This window comes from Mirounga leonina, unplaced genomic scaffold (assembly GCF_011800145.1).
Source record: "Mirounga leonina isolate KUSES-001 unplaced genomic scaffold, KU_Mleo_1.0 Mir_125, whole genome shotgun sequence".
Classification (NCBI taxonomy): Eukaryota; Metazoa; Chordata; class Mammalia; order Carnivora; family Phocidae; genus Mirounga; species Mirounga leonina.
The window spans coordinates 32,450,837-32,471,417 of record NW_023270305.1 but is presented as its reverse complement, the minus strand read 5'-3'; positions in this window follow the sequence as shown (position 1 = coordinate 32,471,417).

The window sequence follows — 20,581 nt, the reverse complement described above, 5'->3', positions numbered from 1 at the left end:
AAAGGACCTCCCGCAAAAACCATTATTTGTATTGTTTTGCTGAGTTTGCAAAATTTAAGAGCACTCTTCAAAGGGGAAGAGTCCTAAGAGGTAGAGTTGCTTGGACAGTAAATGCTGACAGAAGTCCTGCAGTTGGGAGATTGAGTCTTGGGCCAGCAGCGAAATGGCCGGGATAGAGAGCTGAGCCTGAAACTCTGGTGGGGAGGGGCGCAAAGGGAGCTGAAGTGGCCCCAGGCCACTGGCTCTGCAGCCCGCAGCAGAAGGAAATGCAAATCTATTTGAAGGAAACCATACCTAATGTAAGCTCTTGGGATTTCCCCAGATTAAGATAAACCAAACACGAGTTTATGATTGTTATCACCATAGAAACACAAAAATGAGAAAGTGACAAGAGACGGTCAATAACAAGGCAGTTTTTCAAGTAAACTAAGTAGAATGTTTAGAAATTAAAAATATAATTGTTGAAACAAAACGTCAACAGGCAGACCAAGCTCCCTCATGAATATAGACATAAAAATCCTTGACAAATATTAGCAAATAGAATTTAGCAATATATAAAATTATATCCCATGAGCAAGTGGAGTTGCAGGGATGCAAGACTGCTTCAATATTCAAAAATCAAACACTGTTATCCACCATATCCATAGACTAAAGAAGAAACACCATGTGAGCATATCGATTAATGCAGGAAATGTATTTGACAAAATTCAACACCTGTTCAGAAAACTAGAATAAGGAGGAGATGAATCTCCAGAGAACTATGCTAGTGAAAAAGAGTCAAGTCGATTCAAAAAGATTACATGCTGTGTGATGCCATTTATATAATATTATTAAAATGACACAATTATAGAAATGGGGAGCAGTGATTAGGGATTAGTGATTGCCAGGGGCTAAGGAGGGGGTAGAGGTGAGAGGGGAGTGGGTGGGAGTATAATAGGACCACCCAAGGGATCCTGGTGTGATGGCAATGTTCTATATCTTGACTGTTTCGATGCCGATATCCTCGTTATAATACTGAACTATAGGTGTTTTTTTTTTATTCAAGTATAATTGATACACAATGTTACATTAGTTTCAGGTGTACAACATAGGGGTGCCTGGGTGGCTCAGATAGTTAAGGGTCTGCCTTTGGCTCAGGTCAGGATCCCAACGTCCTGAGATCAAGCCCCACCCACATCAGGCTCCTGGCTCTGAGGGAGCCTGCTTCTCCCTCTCCCTCTGTCTCTTCCCCTGCTCATGTTCTCTTTCTCTCTGTATCTCTGAGTCTCAAATGAATAAATAAAAATCTTTTTTTTTTTAAAGATTTTATTTATTCATTTGACAGAGAGAGAGAGACAACGAGAGAGGCAACACAAGCAGGGGGAGTGGGAGAGGGAGAAGCAGGCTTCCCGCCGAGCAGGGAGCCCGATGCGGGGCTCCATCCCAGGACCCTGGGATCATGACCTGAGCCGAAGGCAGACGCTTAACGACTGAGCCACCCAGGCGCCCCAGTAAAAATCTTTAAAAAAAAAAAAGTGTACAATATAGTGAGCGAACAACTCCAGAGAAATCTATACCTTATGCAATGCTCACCACAAGTGTAGCTACCGTCTAACACCATGCAAGGCTATTACAACAAAAACGATGACTACATTCCCTGTTCTCCACCTTTCATCCTCGTGCCTTATTCATCCCATAACTGGAAGCCTGGACCCCCGACTCTCCTTCACTCATTTTGCCCATCCCCCATCCCTTTCCCCTCTGGCAACCAGCAGTTTGTTCTCTTATTAATGGTTGTGCTTCCGGGGGCATCTGGGTGGCTCAGTTGGTTAGGCATCTGACTCTTGATTTTAGCTCAGGTCATGATCTCAGGGTTGTGAGATTGAGCCCCATGTCAGGTGCTGTGCTGGGTGTGGAATCTGCTTAAGATTCTCTCTGTCCCTCTCCCTCTGCCCTGCCCCCTAAAAAAATGGTGTTTCTGGATGTGTTTGTTCGTTTTTTGTTTCAGATTCCACATACAAGTGAAATCATGGTATTTGTCTTTGACTTATTTCATTTAGCATAATTATCCTCTAGGTCTACTCATGTTGTTGATATTGTACTATAGTTTTGCAAGATACTCCCATTGGGGGAACTGGGTAGAGAGGACATGGGACCATTTCTTAAAACTGCATGGGAATCTACAACTGTCTCAGAATAAAAAGTGAAAAAAAAAAAAAAACCACCTTAATGAAAGGGTTAAACAGATTACACAAAGATGAAGAGAAAAATGATCCAGAGGGAACAGAGAGAGAGGCAAGGAGATGGAAAATACAAAGAGACAGGAAACAAGAAGGGTAAGATGGGAAGGTCTAGCATATGCCTGTCAGAACCCCAGGAGGAGAGACTAGAGAGGTTGAAAGGGAGGCATCTTGGAAGAATGGCTGAGAGAGTTCTGGCACTGAGGACAGACCAGAGTCACAGCTGCAGGAAATAAGACGAAAAGAAGCCAACACCTAGACCGAGCGCAGTGAGACTGCAGATCTCCTAAGATAGAGCTTATCTAAGATGATCTTTTTAAAAGACCACAGAAAATAGTCAGGTTGCCTACAAAGAAACCATAATTAGGCAGGCAGTAGATTTCTCAAAGCAATTTTGGAAGCCAGAAGATGGTCTAATATCTTTTCCTTAACAATATGTGATTGTCACTTTTTTCTTCTCTTTTTTTAAAAATAGATTTTAATTTTAGAGCAGTTTGAGGTTCACAGCAAAATTGAACAAAATGTACAGAGTTGCCAGATACCCCACCCATGCCCCTGAGTGGTCCATTTGTTACAAGTGATGAGCCTACATTCATTATCACCCAAAGGTTATGGTGTACATTAGGGTTCACTCTTTTTTTTTTTTTTTAAGATTTTATTCATTTATTTGAGAGAGAGTGAGCGACAGAGAGCACGAGTGGGATGGAGGGGCAGAAGGAGAGGGAGAAGCAGGCTTCCCGCCGAGCAGGGAGCCCGATGTGGGGCTCGATCCCAGGACCCTGGGATCATGACCCGAGCTGAAGGCAGACGCTTAACCAACTGAGCACCCAGGTGTCCCATTAGGGTTCACTCTTGATGGTGAACATTCTATCGGTTCTGACAAACGTACAATGACATGTATCCACCATCCATGTCACTATAGTGTACAGAAGCTTCATTGCCCTAAAAACCCTCTGCTCCACCTGTTCATCTCTCCTTCCCGCAATCCCGAGCAACCACTGATTTTTTTTACTCCTTTTTCAAACCAACTAGCTTTGCCTTTTCCAGAATGTCAGATAGCTGGAATCACACAGTATAAGGCCTTTTCAGATTGGCTTCTTTCACTTAGTAATAAGCATTTCAGTTTCCCCTATGTCTTTTCACGGCTTGATAACTCATTTCTTCTTAGCACTGAATAATGTTCTGCTGTCTGGATGTACCACAGTTTATTTATCCATTCACTTATTGAAGGGCATCGTCTTTACTTCCCAGTTTGGGCAATTATGAATAAAGCTGTTAATACACATCCTTGTGCAGGTTCTTGTGTGGACACAAGTTTTGAATTCATTTGGGTAAATACCAAGGAATTCAATTGCTGGATTGTTATCTTTTTATAAGTAGCTTTATCGAAATATAATTCACACGCCTTATGATTCACCCATTTAAATCACACAATTCAATGTTGTTGGTACAGTCATGGAGTTGCACAACCATCAGGACAATCTTAGAACATTTTTATCCCCCCCAAAAGGAACCCCATAACCAATAGCTGTCACTCCGCATTCTGCCCTGTCCTCCCCCAGCCCCAAGCAATTACCAATCTGCTTCCTCTGTCTATGGATTTTCCTCTTCTGATTATGTCATATAAATGGAATCATACTATAATGTGGTCCTCGAGTCTGACTTCTTTCAGTTAGCCTGTTTTCAAGGTTTATCCATGTTGTAGTATGGATCAATACTTCACCCCTTTCTTTCTTTGCTTCTGCTTTCTTTTCTGCTGGATAACATTCCATTGTATGGATATACCACATTTTGTTTATCCATTCAATAGTTGATGAACATTTAAGATGTTTCCACTTTTTGGCTGTTTCTAATAATGATACTATGAACATTCACACACAAGTTTTCATGTGGACATGTTTTAATTTCTCTTGAATATATATCTAGGAGTGGAATTGCTGACCCATATGATAACGCTATGTTGAAAATTTTTTTATTTTTAATTTAATTTATTTATTTGATAGAGAGCACAGGCAGGAGGGAGAGGGAGAAGCAGGCTCCCTACTGAGGAGGGAGCCTGATGTGGGGCTCAATCCCAGGACCCTGGGATCCTGGGACCTTCTCCCTCTTTCCTGCTTGTGTGCACTCTCTCTCAAATAAATAAATAAAATCTTTAAAAAAAATACTGGACAAATACACAAGATCCTTGGAATTTTTTCAGAAAGAGTTAAAACACTAAATCTAAACCTTCTATGTATGCCTAGCGAACTTTCAAGGGTGGCTACTAAAAGAATTTAAAAGTGTATATAAATTCCCTACTACCAGAAGGAAAAGATGGCAAAACAAAATTAGAATGTCACTGTTTTAAAAAGTCAACAGAAAGGGAAAAAAGAAATGGTATTTTATTTTATTTTTAAAAAGATTTTATTTATTTGTCAGAGAGAGAGAGAGCACAGGCAGGGGGAGTGGCAGGGAGAGGGAGAAGCCGGCTTCCTGCTGAGCAGGGGGCCCGATGCGGGGCTCGATCCCAGGACCATGAGATCATGACCTGAGCCAAAGGCAGATGCTTAACCAACTGAGCCACCCAGGTGTCCCAGTATTTCATTTTTATTAATGGTATTTCATTTTATTTTATTTGTGTCTCTGATTTCTAGTGAGAAACTTTTCATAGATTTGTGAGCCATTCATGGATTCCTGTTTATATCTTTTACCCATTTTCCTTTTGGATTCAGTATCCCCTTCCACTTATTGATGGGTAAGAAAGAATTCTTTCCATAGCTGTCCTACAAATCTTTTATTGGCATATGTGCTGTAAATATCTCCTTCCTTTCTGATATTCAACCAAAGATGCTATTGGTCAAACATTTTTCTTTTTTAAGTCATCTCTGCATCCAACGTGGGGCTCAAACTCACAACCCCAAGATCAAGAATCACATGCTCTACTGACTGAGACGGCCAGGCAGCCTAGGTCAAACATTTTTGGAATTACTTTTGGAGGTTATGGATTTTTTTTTTAAGTTTTTATTTATTTCTTTGAGAGAGAGAGAGAGTATGAGCAGGGGCAGCTGCAGCCAGAGGGAAAAGCAGTCTCCCCACTGAGCAAGGAATCCGATGTGGGACTCGATGCGGAACTCGATCCCAGGACCCTGGGATCATGACCTGAGCCGAAGGCAGACGCTCAACCGACTGAGCCACCTAGGCATCCCTAAATTGCATTACCTTTCTGACATTACTTTTCGTGTTTGCCTCATTCTTTCTCTCTTTTTATTTTTTAAGATTTTATTTTTAAGTAATCTTTACACTCAACGTGGGGCTCAAACTCAGGACCCCGACATCAAGTCACATGCTCCTCCGACTGAGCCAGCCAGGCAACCCCACCTCATTCCTTCTCATTTGTTTCATTTTCTCTGACTCTCTGGCCAAGGCTTCCCCTACAGCTCCATACAATGCCTCTTAGTACGATTTTCCATAGGTTCACATGTATCAGTCCAGTGTTTTCCCAGAGACCTCCATCCTGCATTCCCCTGTCCTTTGGCCCCTTGCTCCGGTCTGAACTGGTTGGTTTCTAGGTGCGATGTACAGTAGCTTTCTGAGAAAGGACACATTCCTTTGTGTGTTTATTTGCAGGTCGGTTCATTTTTTACTTTGAAAGTGTGAAAATGTCTTTATGTATATTTAATTGATAGTGTGGCTAGGCCAAGATTTGGGGTTAAAAAGCACTGTCACTGAGAATTTTATTTTCTAATGTTATCATTCCTTTTAAAATGAAATACCATCGTATTCTACTTTAATAAATGTAGTATCATAGCTCTCTAAGAGTATTATTTAAAATTTTTCTGAGATTTTCTTTTGTTCAGCCATATTGAACTTAAAAGTCCGTCCCCCTCCCCATTAAAATTAAATTTTAAATAGGCATATTCTGTTGCTATTTAGCCCCAGGTCACCACAGTGGACGCACTTGAAATGATCCTCAAACTTTAGTCCCCTGAGGAGTTTCTAGAAACTGCACATACTCTCTCCCACACCCAGATGTGCTGATACAGTGGGTCTGGGGCAGGGCTCAGGAATGCAAGCCGTCCAAGGCATGCTCACCTGAGTGTCTCCCTCTGGAAGGCATCCTGCCTCTGGGTGTCTTGGGCATTAAGTCAGATTATAGTTCTGGCTCCATCTCAGACTTGGAATTCATGCATCTGGGCCTCAGTTTCCTGGTCTTTTAAGCAGAGATCATATCTACCTGCCTTCTTTACCCCATGTTATGTGGACTCACAGAGATGATGTCTGAGGAAATCTTTGTAAACCACTCAGGCCTCTCACTACATCAGGAGGACGATGGTGACGATCTGTCTACATTACCAGGCTGAGGTCTGTGTAATATCCTACATCTACGGTGTGCCGTGTGATGCTACTTGGCTTCCTGGCCTCGGCTTCCCCCACTGTGAAATGCAGAGTCTGCCCATCAGAATCACCTGGCTGATGGCAGTGTCCACCTCCGGAGATCCTAACAGGTCTGGAGTGGGGCCTGAGCATCAGTTTGTTTCAAGACGCTTCCTGAATGAGTCTCATGTGCAGCCTAGGCTGAACCACAGGCTAGGTGATCTGGAAGGCCTCTGGCAATTCTAAAAATAATCCAGGGCCTGCTGGGGATTGCCAGGCCAGAAACACAGATGGTGGTACCGGATGGGCTGGGGCTAGCCCAGCAGTTTTTGGCTCCCTCATCCCTGCTCAACTCCGGCAGGACCCTCTCCCGGGCCAGCCAGGCCCTCGATCTGCCGTGGCTAGAGCAGCTCAAGCTGCAAGGGGTCACAGCTGTTCACCTGGCAGGCAGCCCCGAGACGCTGATTCTCGCAGCCTGTGGAGACTTGGGGCAGGCAGCTGCGGGGGCGGAGTGGGGGGGAGGGCAGGGGTCAGCTGTCTGGGGGGCCAGCTCAGTGCTGAAACAGTTTGCAAACCTTGGGGAGTGAGGACTTCCAGCTGGGAGATGCTGCATTTAAAAAAAACAGGTTTTGAAAAGTTTTTTGAATGCATTAAAGGAACACGTGATCAATATAAAAAAACTTCAAAAATAAGGAACAAGGGAAGAAAAAAATCACACAAAATACTACCACCCAGCTATAATCTCTGTTAACATGTTGGAATACTTCCAAGTGTCCAGATTTGTCATGACCCTGACGGTGATGTGTCGAGTGTTTACTCCAGGGCAGGCTGAGCTGAGCCGTGGGTGGGTTACCTCAAGCGATCTCCACAGGACACTAGGAGGGAACTACTCCCATGACTCCATTCTTGCAGATGCAGAAACAGACAAGAAACCTGCCCAAGGTCACCTCCGGAAGGTTCTAGACTTCAAGCCCAAGTCTGTCCGGCCCCAACACACTACCATTCACTTCTACCAACAGCTAAAGTTGATATGACACACGGTAAAAGGCTTGTCCTTCAAAAGAGAGAGCTCAGTGTCCTTTCTCCCTTTCATAGCTTCTGAGCTTTCCCCAACATCATTAAAATGCTTCTTTGTATTCGGTAATAATCAAAGAAGAGCAAATCAAAGGAAGATACCATTTTTCACATAACATATTGACAACATTTAAACATGTTACACACGTGCATATGAGGAGTTTTTAAATGTTCAAATGCCTTGATCCAGGAACCCCATTTCTAGAAACATATCCTAAGGAAATAGGTAGGGAAGGTTTATTTACAAAACTATCCATTGCAGCATTATTTAGAGCTGTGAAAAATGCTGTAGAAGGAACACCTGGGTGGCTCAGTCGGTTAAGTGTCTGCCTTCGGCTCAGGTCATGATCCCAGGGTCCTGGGATGGACTCCCGCATCCCTGCTCCCTACTCAGCAGGGAGGCTGCTTCTCCCTCTGCCTGGCGCTCCCCCTGCTTATGTGCGCGCACTCTCTCTGATAAATGAATAAATAAAATCTTTTAAAAAAATGCTGTGGAAAATTTGGATGTATAACACCCAGGCTTCAGAAAATGATGCCAGCACTAAAAATCATAGTATAAAGTATATTTCATGGCACGTGAACAAAGTAGGGTATGGTTGTGATTTGCCAAGTTTGCAAAATAAATCCATATAAATTAAAAAATTTCAGTCTTCTTGTTACCCAGGAATATATAAAGGGGGGACAGAGTCTCTCCAAATATATAGGGGATGTTTAGGATGGACTGAATTCAAATATAGCTTCATAGGGTGTCTGGCTAGCTTAGTCGGTAGATTTTGGGGTTGTGAGTTCAAGCCCCATGTTGGGTGTAGAGCTTACATTAAAATATATTTATGTGTGTGTGTCTGTGTTTATGGCTTACTCACAATTCCCTTTGTGGGTATGGGGCCCGATAGACTCTGCAGAGATCGGCAGCTAGGCAAGTTCAAGGAGACACATGTATGAAGACCAGAAGGGACCTGCCCAGGTAAGATCCTGAGTCAGGGCAAAAAAAAACTGGTTTCAGACATGTGCCCCAAAATCACAGTGCCAAGGACAGAGCCGCCAAGTTGCAGGTGCCGATTTGCAAGCAAGTTGCTTCTCACACAGGTGACCGTGAGGTGCAGCTGCCTGGAAGGTAGCAGAAGCCGGTGTTTATTTGATAATGGTTAATGACACTCCTGAGCAATGCTGGAGAGGCCAGGGTTTGCAAATGTGAATAGGAACAGCCTAGAAGAACAGTCCGATGTTACCATATTTCTGAGTGGTGGGATTAACCAATAATTTTTATACTCTTCATATTTCTGTATTTCCTAATTTTTTAAAAGATTTTATTTATTTATTTATTTGAGAGAGAGGGAGAGTGAGTGAGAGAGAGCAAGCACAAGCGGGGGGGGGCAGGGGCAGAGGGAGACGGAGAGGCAGACTCCCGCAGAGCAGGGAGCCCGATGCGGCACTCGACCCCAGGACCCCGGGATCATGACGCTTAACCGACTGAGCCACCCAGGTGACCCTGTATTTCCTAAATTTTATACTCTAAATATATTACTTTTATAAATTTATTAAGAAAAATTCAAATATAGCAAAAGTAAGAGTCTAGTAAAATGAACCTTTATGTGTCCATCACTCAGTTCCAACTTTTCTCAACATTCTGCCAATCTTATTTCATCTATCCATACCCCAATTTTTTTTTTTTTCTGGAGTATTCTAAAAGAAGTTCCAGTTGTCCCATTTTCGGCCAGTGGAAGCCCCTTCAGGTTGTTCCTTATGTCCTTTTGAAATGACTCCATTTGTCTTTTACAGCTTTTGTGCTTTCTGACATAGTATGATGTCCCTGCTTGTGGTAGATTTTTTTTTTTTTTTGATGGTCATAAATTCCTTTCATTTCTGTATGCATGCCCCTTTGCAATGTGACTGCAGCTTCTCCCATCAAGCTGGGACTTCTTTTTCAGATGATGAAATGTTCTAAAATTGACTGTGGTGATTGTCACCCTCATTTGTGAATATGCTTAAAGGCCACTGAATTGAACACATGCAATAGGTGAATTGCTTCATATGTAAATTACATCTCAATAAAGCTGTTTAAAATTTTTGTGTAGGGGCCCCTGGCTGGCTCAGTCAGTAGAGCATGTGACTCTTGATCTTGAGGTTATAAGTTTGAGCCCCAGGCTGGGTGTAGAGATTATTTAAAAATATGTGTGTGCTGTTGGGGCGCCTGGGGGGCTCAGTTGGTTAAGCATCCAACCCTTGATTTTGGCTCAGGTCATGATCTCAGGGGATCTCAGGAGAGTGGGATCGAGCCCCACATCCAGCTCCACACTCAGCAAGGAGTCTGCTTCTCTCCCTCTCCCTTGGTGTGTGCATGAGCTCTCTCTCTCTCAAATAAATAAATAAATAATTTTTTTAGATTTATTACAAATTATGAAAAAAATAATAAAATCTTTTAAAAAGTAGATAAAAGTAAAAATTTTGTCTAAAAAAATCAATTTAATCTTAAGCTAAGTTAACTACTTTTTTTCAAACTTCTTTCAAGGAAGTTTGGCAAAAAAGTTTTAAATGGGGAAAAGACACACATACCACCTATCACACCTCACTAACATCTTCTATAGTAGAAATTTGTAATAAGACTTTAGATCCTCTTGGATAATGTATTCAAGTAAGAATCTCTTTTAAAGGAAAGACTAAAGGAAAGACTAAAGTTCTCTTTACTTACATTGGTGACTTGCATTGGAGTTGACATCCTTTGTGGATTGGAGGAACCACACACAAAAAAGGGTGTTAATTAGTTAAGCAAAATGCACACTTCACAGGAAAAAATATTCTTTACTCAAAAGAACATCGTTTATTATTATTGGATGATTATATCTACATTTTATTAATCATGCTAATGTATAATGAGTTGTAAGTACAATTTTTATGCAGGGATTCCCTGAGACTTTAAAATCATTCCAAGGTGCGCCTAGCTGGTTCAGTCAGTAAAGCATGTGACTCTTGATCTCAAGGTTGTGAGTTCGAGCTCCATATTGCTCACAGAGCTTACTTTAAAAAAAAATTCCAAGAGTTCCTCCAGAGGAAAAAGATTGGGAAAGATTGCACTGTAGGTGATCATTTATGCTTTCATTTTTTTTCTTTATGAAAATATCAGCAAATACATTTGTATATTCATATTTCCACACTTTCATACCCAAAGGATAGCATATTATGCACTATTCTGTATCTTGCTTTTTTCCATTTAGCAGTATATCTTGGAATCACTCCATAGAGGTAGATAGGCATCTGAGGCATCTTAGGTCGTGATACAAAATACCATAGACTGGATAGCTTAGGCAACAAAAATTAATTTTCTTCCAGTTCTGGAGGCTGGAAGTCCAAGATCAAGATGCCAGCATGGGGGCGCCTGGGTGGCTCAGTTGGTTAAGCGACTGCCTTCGGCTCAGGTCATGATCCTGGAGTCCCAGGATCGAGTCCCACATCGGGCTCCCTGCTCAGCAGGGAGTCTGCTTCTCCCTCTGACCCTATGCCTCTCGTGTTCTCTCTCTCATTCTCTCGCGCGCGCTCTCAAATAAATAAATAAAATCTTAAAAAAAAAAAAAAGATGCCAGCATGATCAGTTTCTGGTGAGAGCTCTCTCCCTAGTGTGTAGATGACCTCCTGCTCACTGTATCCTCACATGGCAGGGAAAGAGAATAAGCTCTCTGGTGTCTCTTATAAGGACACTAATGCTGGGGCTCCTGGGTGGCTCAGTCATTAAGCGTCTGCCTTCAGCTCAGGTCATGATCCCAGGGTCCTGGGATCGAGCCCCACATCAGGCTCCCTGCTCAGCAAGGAGTCTGCTTCTCTCTCTCCCTCTGCCCCTCTCCCTGCTTGTGCTCTCTCTCTCTCAAATAAATAAATAATTAATTAAAAAAATAAGGACACTAGTGCTATTATAAGGGCCCTACCCTCATGACCTCATTTAAACCTACCCCAAAAGCCCCATCTCCAAACATGATCACATTGGGAGTTAAGGCTTCAAGAGGTGAATTTTGAAGAGACACAATTCAGTCCATAGAAATAGAGATTCTCATTGCTTCTTTTTTTTTTGCATTATTTTTTTAAATTTTATTTTATGTTAATCACCATACATTATATCATTAGTTTTTGATGTAGTGTTCCATGATTCATTGTTTGCATATAACACCCAGTGCTCCATGCAGTACGTGCCCCCTTAAATCCCATCACCAGGCTAACCCATCTCCCCACCCTCCTCCCCTCTAGAACCCTCAGTTTGTTTCCCAGAGTCCATAGTCTCTCATGGTTCGTCTCCCCCTCTGATTTCCCCCCCTTCCTTTTTCCCTTCCTACTATCTTCTTTTTTTTTTTGTAACATATAATGTATTATTTGTTTCAGAGGTACAGGTCTGTGATTCATCAGTCTTACACAATTCATAGGGCTCCCCATAGCACATACCCTCCCCAATGTCTATCACCCAGCCAACCCATCCCTCCCACCCCCCACCTCTCCAGCAACCCTCAGTTTGTTTCCTGAGATTAAGAATTCCTCATATCAGTGAGATCATATGATACTTGTCTTTCTCTGATTAACTTATTTCGCTTAGCATAATACCCTCTAGTTCCATCCACGTCATTGCAAATGGCAAGATTTTGGTTTTTTTGATGTCTCATTGTTTCTTATATCTATACAGTACTTGGTTGCATGAATTTAACATTCAACCAGTTCCTTACTGATAGACTTTTGCATCGTTTGCAGTCTTTTTTATTAAATAGTGTTACAAAATGCTCCTCATCTGTATGTTGGATTATAGTTTTACCTGTGAGTCTTTGGGGTAGATTCCTAGAAGTAGGATTGCTAAATTGAAGGGTAAATGCATATTTAATTTTGTTAGATTTTGCCAAATTGCCTTCCATATAGATTGTATCATTTTGCATTCCATGAGAAACATATAAGAGAGCCCAACTCCTCACATCTCACCATCAGAATATGTTGTCAAACTTTTGGATTTTTGCCAATCTGATAGGGAAGAAATGTTATCTCAGGGTAATTTTAATATGCACTTTCTTTATTATAAAAAAGATAGAGCATCTTTGCCATTTGCATTTCTTTTTCTATGTTCATATACTTATCTCATTTTAAAAATCAGGAGCACTTCATATCATATATTAGGAGTATTAGGCCTTTGTGATATAAATTGTAAATACTTTTTCCCAGTTTGTCAATTCATCTTTTGAAAATTTATGTTCTCGGGGCACCTGGGTGGCTCAGTCGTTAAGTATCTGCCTTTGGCTCAGGTCGTGATCCCGGGGTCCTGGGATGGAGTCCCGCATCGGGCTCCCTGCTTGGTGGGAAGCCTGCTTCTCCCTCTCCCACTCCCCCTGCTTGTGTTCCCTCTCTCACTGTGCCTCTCTCTGTCAAATAAATAAATAAAATTTAAAAAAAAAAAAGAAAATTTATGTTCTCTCCCTCTTTCTCTTGCAAAAGCATATTTATATCTACGTAGTAATCTTTACTAATCTTTTTTGTGTTTCTTCTGATTTGTAAAATTATTAATGTTTCCCCACTCCCAAGTTATAAAGGAATGCATTCTGGTTTCTTTCTAGTATTTATACATTTTCGTTTTTCACATTTAGGTCTCCTACTCATATATCGTTTATTCCAGTACACAAGAAGAATGAATCTCATGTTATCTTTTTCCATATGGGTACACAGTTGTCTCAACACCACTTATTTAAAAGTTTGTCTTTTCCCTCACTGATTTGAGATACATCCTTTCTTGTGTGCCAAATTTCCTTTTGCACTTAGGTCTATTTCTGGATTTTCTATTCAATTCCATCGGTCTGTCTGTCTGTTCATGTGTCACTTCTATACTGTTTTAATTATAGAGACTTTAATGTTTTAATGTCTTGGAGGCCAGCCTCTACATGTTTCTCTTTCTTAAAGAAATGTACTAGGTTTATCATATAAATATATTATATAATAAACTCATTCAGCTCTATAAAACAAGCAAAACCCGATGGTAATTTCCATTGAAATCATGATTAATGTATCACGGAAGTTAGGGAGAACTGACATCTTTATGATAGTAAGTCTTTCTATTCAAGAGGATGGCGCATCTTTCCATTTGCTCAAGCCCACTTTTGTGTCTTTTATGTGTGTTTTGTAGCTAGCTTTCGCACATTTCTTTTAGGTCTACACCAGATATTTTAGTTTCTTTTTGATTTTTTTTTTTTAAGATTATTTATTTATTTATTTGAGAGGGAGAGAGGGCAGAGCGTTCCAGAACACAAGTTGGAGGGGAGAGGCAGAGGGAGAGGGAGAAGCAGACTCCCCACTGAGCAGAGAGCCCCACGTAGGACTTGATCCCAGGACCCTGACATCATGATCTGAGCCGAAGGCAGACACTTAACCAACTGAGCCACCCAATAGCCCCTTTTTACTTTTATTTTTAAAGATTTTTAATTTTTATTTATTTATTTTTTTAAAGATTTTATTTATGTGACAGAGAGAGACACAGCGAGAGAGGGAACACAAGCAGGGGGAGTGGGAGAGGGAGAAGCAGGCTTCCTGCAGAGCAGGGAGCCCCATGTGGGGCTCCACGCGGGGCTCAATCCCAGGACCCTGGGATCATGACCTGAGCCGAAGGCAGACGCTTAACGACTGAGCCACCCAGGCATCCCTTTAAAGATTTTTTAAAATGTGGCACCTGGGTGACTCAGTCGGTTAAGCGTCTGCCTTCGGCTCAGGTCGTGATCTCACCGTCCTGGGATCAAGTCCCACACTGGGCTTGGTGCTGGGTAGGGAGTCTGTTTGTCCCTTTCCCTCTCCCTCTGCCCCTCCCCTGGCTCATGCTCTCTCTCTCCCTCTCTCAAATAATAAATAAAAATTAAAAAAAATAAAGATTAAAAAAAATTTTTAAGTAAACTCTCTGCCCAGTGTGGAGCTCGAACTTACCACCCAGAGATCAAGAGTCTCATGCTTTACCGACTGAGCCAGCCAGACGCCCCTTTACTATTTTTAAAAGGATCTTCTCTTTCATTATATTTTCTAATTGCTTGCTATTTGTATATATGAAGGTTATTGATTTCTACATGTTAATTTTATATCATGTTATTTTACTAAATTTTCTTATCCCTGTGATTGTTTTCCTTTCAACCCTTTTGGATGTTCCAACTGAATAATTATATTATCTGCAAACAAAGATAGGTTTTTGTTTGTTCTTTGTGTGTGTGTGTTGTTTTCTGCAAAAAGCGTTATTGTTTCCATTTGATCCATGGCTTGAGCAGGAGCTCCAGGGGGGTTAAAAAGCTGCCTGGTGGCTTCAGGGAGAGGCTCAGGCAGAAGCGGGGACACCAGGGGTGTGCCAAAGGGGCCCCTCAAGGCTGCCAGGCTCTGCAGGCTCTTAGTCTTACTTGAGGGGTGAGCCTTTTGAAGAGGTGGCTGGCCGGCCTGCGGAGGTGAGTCAGGTGGTCACCATCTTCTTGAAGAGTTTCACCTCCTCATCTAGGAAGCGGTTCTCCAAGAAGTGGAGGTCTGCGTGGGCAGAAGCCGGGGCTTGCAGACGCCAAAGGGCCTGGTTCGGGTTTTTCTCCAGGGGCATGGTGTTTTCTATGTGTCCAGGGCTTTGCCCCACTCATCTTGGGTCTGAAGGAGGGCCAGCCCTCCAGAGAAACATCATGCTCAAAATAGGAGCCCAGGAGACCTAGGTGGAGGCCAGCTGATGCAGATTAACCAAGTTGTTGACAATGGCCTCCATGTCGGTGGAATAATTCTGAATTATGCAAATTATTATGAGTTACTCAAGTTTGGGAGCGCAGGTCTGTTGGCAATAAGTGTAGCTTAGCACAAAAAAATGGTGTTAGCTGGTCTGGGAGGAAGGGGATGGATGAGGAGATGGCCTTGAGGTTGGGAATGGAGAGGATATTGAAGTGTTCCAAGGCAGGAAGAAGGGGATTGCCGGGGTATGTTCCATCCGAATACTGTTGAAGCAAAAGACCCATATGTCGACTGCCAGGTAAGCTGCTAAACAGAGATCTTTTTCTCTCTTCGTTTCCAATTATTATATTTCTTATCTAAAATGCTTTCTCTTATGTGTGTGTTGGCTAATACTTCCAAAATCCTGTTAAATCATAGGGAGGTAGTGGCACTATTCCTGACCTCAATATTTCTTTTTTTTATTTCTTTTTTATTTTTTTTTCTGACCTCAATATTTCTATATTAAGTAAGATAAGATGCCAACTGGTGGGCAGCTAAATATATAAAATCAGGTTTGAATTATGCCCAGTGCCTTTTTATATTATCTTGTAGGTCTTCCTGAAAGCAAACAAAAGATTATGTGCAGATAGTTTTTTGGGGAAGGCGATCTCAGGAAACAAGAGTGAGGAATAAGAAAGAGAAACAGGGGGCACCTGGGTGGCTCAGTCAGTTAAGCACCTGCCTTCGGCTCAGGTCATGATCCCAGGGTCCTGGGATCGAGCCCCGCATTGGGCTACAAACTCAGTAGGGAGCCTGCTTCTCCTTCTCCCTCTGCCGGCTTGTGCTCTCTCTCTCTGTCAAGTAAATAAATAAAATCTTTAAAAAAAAAGATTATTATTATTTTTAAGTAATCTCTATACCCAATGTGGGGCTTGAACTTATAACCCCGAGATCAAGAGTTGTATGCTCTGCTGAATTTGTGGACATATTTTAAATTCAGCACACCATCATAATATAGTCCCAATAGATCTGGACTGTCTGAACATCCGGAAGAACATCACTTTGGTCCACTATGACAATGTAACATGTTAATTGGACCGTGTGAGGAGGAAATGGCAAGTTAGTGGACTGTTGATACAATACTGTCTCGCTCAGGAGTAACCCTGAAAAAATATCTGGGGGAGATCCTTCCAAAGGTGAGAGCTTTGGACGATATATCTAGTCATCTACTCTGTGTAGAAAGACAAGTGACCGAAGGTAAGAAAAATATACACATGGGGTGCCTGGGTGGCTCAGTTGGTTAAGCGACTGCCTTCGGCTCAGGTCATGATCCTGGAGTCCCGGGATCGAGTCCCGCATCGGGCTCCCTGCTCGGCGGGGAGTCTGCTTTTCCCTCTGACCTTCCCCCCTCTCATGTGCTCTCTCTCATTCTCTCTCTCTCAAATAAATAAATAAAATCTTTAAAAAAAAAAAAAAAGAAAAAGAAAAATATACGCAGAGTTGAAGGCAGTGTGAAATGGCTTGCTTGATCAGGGACCTGAAAAGAAATTGGGGACAAGGTCTTGGAAAGAAGTGAGTAGATCAGTAGTCTGCAAACTTTTATTTATTTATTTATTTATTTATTTATTTATTTATTTATTTATTTGAGAGAGAAACAGCATGAGAGGGGAGAGGGTCAGGGGAGAAGCAGACTCCCCGCCGAGCAGGGAGCCCGATGCGGGACTCGATCCCGGGACTCCAGGATCATGACCTGAGCCGAAGGCAGTTGCTTAACCAACTGAGCCACCCAGGCGCCCAGTGTGAATATTTTTGTATCGCATTTCAATGACCACAAAAGAGCCTCCCCCAACAGAAGAGCCCCCAGACAACCAAAGAGACAAATGACTCAGGCAGGTTGATGTCAGCCAACCTCTATTATCACCTACCCCAGGGCTGACACAGTTGGCTCAGGAACGGAATGGTCATCGTGGCAGGTTTGGAGACTGGGAATGGGCCCCAAAGCTGGAGCTCCCACCCACCAAGGCTGATCTAGCTACTGGTGCTATGCAATGCCCAGCCTGCCAGCAACAGAGGCCAATGCTGGGTCCCCGATATAGTGCCATTGCTCAAGGAAACCAAATAGCCACTTGGTGCCAAGCTGATTATTGGGCCCCTCTGAAAGCTGCTGCTTCCTCTTGACTGGAGGTAATACATGTTGTGGATTTGGTCTTGCTTGCTTTTCTGCCTGCAGTGCCTTGGGGAACACCCTATCTGAGGACTTACAGAATGATCTACCAGTAGGGAATTAATTCTGCATAACATCACTTCTGGCCCAAGAAACCCAATTTACAGCAAGGAAGATGTGGCAATGACCACATGATAAAGAGATCTACTGATCTTATCACATACCCCATTCACTCAAAAGCTTCTGGACTAATAAAGTGATGGAATAGCCTTTTGAAAGTGTAGCTGAGGTACTAATTTAGAAATGATACTCAATAAGAATGGGACATCATCCCCCAGGATGCAGTATACACCTTAAGTCAATGACCATGAAGTGGTAGAGTGTCCAAACAGACAAACTACACAAGTTAAGAAGCCAAGGAGTATAAGTAGGAGGGGCTCCACTTCCATCACTTCCCACTGACCCATTTGGGAAATTTGAGCCTCCTATCCTCTCAATTTTAAGTTCTGGAGCTCCTGGTTCCCAGAGGAGAATGCTTCCTCTAGGGCACAGAGTAAAATTTCCCTAAAGCTACTGCCCAGTCACTTTGGGTTTCTTGTGACAAGAGACTAGCAAGAAAGGGAAGAAATAACCATATTGTCATGGGTAATTAATTGACTGTGATCATCAGGAGATAGGATTGCTCTTACTCAATCCAGGTAGGAAAGAATGCATTTTGCACCCACATGATTCACTGAAAAAAATCTCTTGCTACTCCTTGCTCAGTATTTATGGTAAATGGACAAAGGAAGCAGCTGCAGTCTAAGAAAAGTATGGTGACAATGGGCTCAGACCACTCCAGTACTCAGGGTCTAGGCTATCCATCAGATAAGCCATCAAGATTGAAGGTGAGAGAAATCTGAGACTCTAGACTGGAATGTGTAAAAGGGAGGGAGATTGTGATGTAAGATGAGCTGAAGCAGTGAGGGCTGTAGTTTATCCTGCTACCCTTTCTCAAAGCTACACTTTCAAAACGTCTATGAGAGTGAACGGGCTATAGAAAGGAAGCAGATCCAAATGGTGCAAGGGACAGTAGTGGACGCTGTGGTGTGCCACATAGAATTCCCCTTTAGGACTGAGATACTCATTTCCTCAGCCACCAGGAGTATTGGCTGCCAATGGCTCACCGCTGAATCTTTCCCTAGAAATTGTTCTGGGCAAAGGAGAATTGGCTTGCCCAAGAGTATATGGCCCCCCTCTGGTAGCAGCCCATATTCAATGACTAGTCAGTGTAAGAGAACAAAGGTCTGGCCCCTTGCCTCCAACCTGGGCAAATCTAAAAGAGTATTCCAGCTCTAGAGCTCTCTGTGGGATTGACTGAGTCCTCTGTTGCAACTGCTTTGCAGTTCAACTTTTCCGTCGAACTTAACCCTGCCTCACTCCCTCACTTGCAGATGTTGTTCCTTGAGATCATTCCCCAATAAACCTGCACACAAATCTCCTTATCAGATTGAGTCTGCTCTTCTAGCTCTCATTTTCCCACTCTTACTTACAGCTGTGATACAGGGTATATGACCTAGGCTTTGACAAACAGACACATTCACCTTGGACTTTGAGTCAGGGATTAATAATGCAAAGAAGCGGGCGCCTGAGTGGCTCAGTCATTTAAATGTCCGCCTTCGGCTCCGGTCATGATCCCAGGGTCCTGGGATGAAGTCCCGCATCGGGCTCCCTGCTCAGTGGAGAGCCTGCTTCTCCCTCTCCGTCTGCTGCTCCCCCTGCTTGTTCTCTCTCTCTCTGTCAAATAAATAAATAAAATCTTAAAAAAAAATACTAATGCATGGGGCGCCTGGGTGGCTCAGTTGGTTAAGCGACTGCCTTCGGCTCAGGTCATGATCCTGGAGTCCCTGGATCAAGTCCCGCATCGGGCTCCCTGCTCGGCAGGGAGTCTGCTTCTCCTCTGACCCTCCTCCCTCTCATGCTCTCTGTCTCTCATTCTCTCTGTCTCAAATAAATAAAATCTTAAAAAAAAAAAAATACTAATGCAAAGAAGCAGATCATGGCCCATGCTTTTTGGTGCCCTGGTGGTTGTGGCCTGGTGGAGCTCCCGTGGGGAACAGGGCAGGAGGGTAGCAGCCCCAGCCAGTGTATAGACCCACAATGTGTGAGGTGGGAACTGGTGTGCGATGCCAGCCATAGCAAATGGGTCTTGCCCACATCAATTCTGCAACATGCTTTTGCATCCTTTTAGCTTTCACTATGTTTTCAACAGTTTATGAATTGTCCATTTTCTTTTTTTCTTTCTTTTTTTTTTAAGATTTTATTTATTTATTTGAGAGAGAGACTGAGATAGAGAGAGCATGAGAGGGGGGAGGGTCAGAGGGAGAAGCAGACCCCCCGCTGAGCAGGGAGCCTGACGCGGGACTCGATCCTGGGACTCCAGGATCATGACCTGAGCCGAAGGCAGTCGCCCAACCAACTGAGCCACCCAGGCGCCCTCTTTTTTTCTTTTTAAAATATTTTATTTATTTATTAGGGAGAGAGAAAGAGAGAGAGTGAGCCCAAGCAGGGGGAGCGGCAGGCAGAGGGAGAAGCAGGCTCCCTGCTCAGCGGGAGCTGATCCCAGGACCCTCGGATCATGACCTGAGCCAAAGGCAGACACCCAACCAACTGAGCCACACAGGCGTCCCTGAATTGTCCATTTTCTATAATAAAGCACAAATTTTTTCAATGTATATATTTTTATGAACCTAATACATGTATATACACATGTGTACACACACACATGCAAAATGTAGGAGGGGAAAAGTCCCCTATTAGCTTATCTCCAGAAAATAGCACTGCTTACTGCTTGGTAGGTATTGCTTCAGATTTTTTGTGGGACCAATATTCCTTTCATAATTTGGAAAACGAATAATAAATACTATTTAAAAATCCAAAAGATGGGGCACCTGGCTGGCTTAGTTGGTAGAACATGTGACCCTTGATCTCAGGGTCATGAGTTCAAGCCCCATGTTGGGCGTGGAGCCTCCTTTAAAAAAATAAATAAAGGAAAACCCAAAAGATGACAAGAATTGGGATTGGAAAGTTTATGCCAGAATTTGGCTAATCATAGGGCTCTGGCAGC